This window comes from Urocitellus parryii, chromosome 10, assembly GCF_045843805.1.
Source record: "Urocitellus parryii isolate mUroPar1 chromosome 10, mUroPar1.hap1, whole genome shotgun sequence".
Lineage (NCBI taxonomy): Eukaryota > Metazoa > Chordata > Mammalia > Rodentia > Sciuridae > Urocitellus > Urocitellus parryii.
This window is the reverse complement of record NC_135540.1, coordinates 91703328-91707947: the sequence shown is the minus strand read 5'-3', so window position 1 is coordinate 91707947 and position 4620 is coordinate 91703328.

Below are 4620 nucleotides of genomic sequence, written 5' to 3'. Positions count from 1 at the left end.
TATACCTTAGTTATTTGTCTCTATATAATTTATCAACTTTATTGTAAAGTAAAATGCAAAATGCACTTTTATTTTTTCTCCTTTACTACAATTTGTAAAATTTTGATTTTCTCATAACAGTTATGTAATTTGAGGAGATTAGTGTGATAGTACAATACATTATATATATATATATATATATATATATATATATATGTGTGTGTGTGTGTGTGTGTGTGTGTGTGTGATAGTACAATACATGTATATAATATGTAATGACAATATCTGTTTGTCTGTATCACCTCAGGGATTTATGGATTCTTCATATTGGGAACTTTCCAAAACCTTACATCTAGCTATTTTAAAATATACCATAAATAAGATAATTTGTATTTTTCAGATTTTTGATATATTTTCCAAATATCTGATCCCTGTAAATTACAGAAATTTCTGGGAATCTAATAGCAAATGGTAAGGAAGCTCTTTGGAGCAATTAGAATTCACATAGATCTGACAATCACCAATGTGGATGTGAATCTTGTTTCCAAAACTCTTAACTACCATAATAGCCTTTCTTATTGGTCATGATTAGTCTGCTAATCATCCTTTTTCTTTTCTTCTTTTCTTCTTTTACCTGTTCTCTTTACTTTTCTATTGACACTGTCATTATCCCTTATTATGAATGGAGAAATCATTTAGCCAAGGGTTGGACTTTGCAGAATATTCATTTCTTTGCTTGTGGAATGGAGAATTAGTATATTTGGTTCTAAACTTTGAATAAAATCAGATTTTCTGTCTACTAAGAAGAAAGTAACCAAGAGCATCCTTTGAAAGATCAAGTAATGATGTAGTAGAAAATGCTTGCTTTCAAATTATGTCATGAAGATATGATATTCATTAAATATACATTAATTCTTTGATTCTTTTAAAGAATATGCTTTTAGTTCTGTTTATAATTATAAATCAGGACAGCCTACTAATACAAGAGGTACAAATTAATAGGTACTCATTAAAAACACACAATTTGTATTCCTTGATATGCGTACAACTTACATTTTTTTACTGTTCTGTCAGGCAGCTGTGCTATGGAGACTCATGTCCTCTCTGGAAGTTTTCCTGAGAACACCAGTACCATTGGGGTAGACAGGAAACACTTCCGGTTTTTCCTTCTTATAAGAATTTTCACACAATTTCTCTTTCTTGCTCACAGTCTAACTTTCAATGCAGAATGAAAGGGTGTTTGGGGCAGAGATTGTGCTACATTGTTTTTCTGCATATTCAGCACTTTCCTGTGGTACATGTTAGGCCTTTTTAATATTCTTTCAGAGAATGACTGGTATTTTCTTATGTGTTAAGTAAAGAAAATCTTCATTTAATTGACCCTATCCTCAAAAGTCCCATCAAAAGTCCCTATTCTTCTGTAACAAAAATGAAATTCACTTATTTGTAGTGGTATAGACATGCAAGAATTCCAATTTATAGGTATCTTTGATCCATTTCAGATAATTCTGACACTGTGAGTGAGTCATTTTGAGCAAGAAAGAGAGAATCATACCTGATGAAGACATAAGAAAGATAGAAACAACTAAATGGGAACAGGTTTTCTTTAGGCAGAGGTTTGGCTCGTCTGCAGTGGAGTCCTCCAACAAAATGAACATTTGGTAGGGTTGGGAAAGAAAACTTTGAATCCAATAGGTGTGAATGAGCCAGATATCAGCTTTGGCCACTGTCTCTGATGATGTAGTGGACAGGAAAAGGAAGTTTAAAGCTGTAGTCCTTCAACAATTGGGAAGTTGTCATGTAAATACACATATGCCTGGTGTCTGAAAGGACTTTCAATAATGAAGGTGAAAATGTTTAAAAGTTTAGGTAGTTTAATAAACCTACTATGTGTGCATGGAAAATATGTATATAAGTCTGTTTATTACATATATGTTGCTTATATTTACATATCTGTAAATTGTGTCATATAAAAATATATATGACACAATGTGAGCAAATGTGGGGAACTGACTATGTGTAATCATTTCTTTATCCCAAATCTTAAATATCATCATAGTAATCCAGCTGGTATAGAGGTAACCATGTATTTGTTTATCCTCTAAATCTGGAATGATAATATACACAAATGTAAACAAATATTTTGAGTTATATATTCATTCAATGTATGAGACTAATGGAAAGAACTTTCCAGCATTCTTCCATCTCTTTTGTAAAACTCAGAGGAAGAACTCTGATCTTTGTTTCTGCAAGTGAACTGAAAGGAGTTTGAATATGATTTTGGCTCTTTATATCTTCTACTGTTTTGAGTTCATGTTAGGAGGTTGCAAATATTTATTATATAAAAATAATTTAAAGGAAGAGATGGAAGTAGTTAAGAATATATAATAGAAATCCTTTCACTCATTTTTTTTACTTTACAATTTAAAACACAAGACTAATAATTTGCATTTCTATGCTTTAACATTATATGCCTTAAAGAGAATGCATTACACACCCTTAGTAAAGAAATATGGACGTGTTAGAACCACAATTATAGGCCTCCTAATCTGGGACTAAAACATTTTCACCCAACTGAGAAGGAATTCATTAGGCAAAATGACAAAATTGTTTCTAAATTAAGAATCTAATTGAACTAAAGAGAAACAATTTTCTGGGTGCTACATAGACAGTTGTACTAGAGAAATATGTGCATAAGTCCTCAATCTTTGTGCTTATATTCATCAAGATATTTTCTGAAGTTTAAAATTAGTTTTCAAAAATAAAGAAAGTGAACATTGCAATAGTAAACTGTATTCAGTTGTCTAAGGAAGTCCTCAGAGTTCCATGTGTTGGGTATATGCCTCCCTGATGTGTCTTGTAAAAGTGATGGCCAAAGCTTTCTTACACTTCAATGTACATTTTTCTTCAGTACTTTGATTGTATTAAGTGATAGTTTTAAAAATAATTCTTCTCAGGAAACAGACATTCGGAAATGATGAGAACACAAAGGGAAGAGAATAATTCTCTAAAATGGGCTCACTGTGCTGACCCCCAACATGTTTTATTTTCCAAGAAGCAATTGACCTGCAGTCCTGCCTGGCCTAAGTGGAAAGGATATGTCACATTCCTCAGCAAATTACCTGTTAACTGCAGGAAAATGCAAACTCAAGATAATTTTAATGGGAGGAACCCAAGAGACACTTGTCTTAAGATCCTGAAACTCTGGAAGATAACAATAGTTCTTCCTCAATGTAAAATCTGTAAGAATATGTCCTTAAGAATCCAGTTAGAAGCTGAGCACAATGGTGCACACCTATAATCCCAGGGACTCAGGAGGCAGATACAGAAGGATCATGAGTTCAAAACCGGGATCCACAGCTTAGGAAGGCCCTATGTAACTGAGTGAGACCCTGCCTGTAAATAAAATACAAAATAGGCCTAGGGATATGGGCTCAGTGGTCAAGTGCACTGAGTTCAGTCCCAGGTTCTAAAATAACAACAAAATCCAATTGGAACTACTCAGCATGAGCCAAAGTGACCTAGAGTTGCCATGACAGTCAGTACTTCAAAGTCTGATGTCACCCTTCTCTCAGTCAAAATCCAAAGGTGGACCTGGGCAGAACTTACTGGAAACTTCTCTGGGATTCCCAATGAAACCTGAGTGCAGGAGAGGCATGTCTTCCTTCTCCTCTCTGAGAGCAACAATTCTCTCCTTTGAGAGTGTCCCCTTTCCCTTTTGCTATATCCCTTCAGTAAACTCATTCCTGTTACTCTGAGTGACATGTCTGAAATTATTTTGAACTGACACAAGACTCAGGGTTTGAAGGAGTTCTTCACATTGCCTCAGTGTCTCAGAAGTTCCTAGGTCTGTTAACACTATGACTTCATAATTTTGTAAGATTTTTGGAAGCCATATATGAATTACCGGATTGCTTGAGCCAACATAAGGCTGGGAAGCTGCTTTTCTGGGAAATCCTGTGTGAAATTCCAAAACCACTGATTATGCTGGTTCTCTGCCTTAGCTCAGAGTCTTAATCAAACAAGAGCACCCCAGAAGTGGGCAGAGATGGCCATGACCTACTAAGCATAAAACAACCTGTTTACCAGAGGATCCCCTGCTACACTGAAATCTTACACCTACTGAAACCCTTTTGTCTGTACTGGTATAACTAAAGCAAATGCAGACTATTTCTTTGTTAGAGTCAGATCCTTCTGCTCTGGTCAATCAAAAATCAAAAAATTGATATTTTATATATCCACCAAAGGAAGGAATGAAAATGAGGACATCTAGGTGAACATTTTTGAAGGGCTAAGAGCAAAAGCGAATGAGCTCATGAAACCAAATATTTCCCACATACTTCTATTTGATAAGCGAAAGCAGGTAGGCATCACTACATTTCTAAAGCCACTGACAAATGACTTTGTTTTCTTCATCTTTCAGGAAAGAGGGATGCTGGGGCTGAATGTACAATGAAAGGTAAGCATCACTTCCAGTTTCCTGGAAAACCAATGGAAAGGCAAATCCCAATACTTTAATTTGTGAACTCTATCTTCAAAGAGGTGAAAGCTACAAAACAAAATCAAATGGCAATATAAACGCATATGGTTTAATTTTATTTTCTCAAATAATTTTTCCTTGAACAGAAATATTTCTGTCTC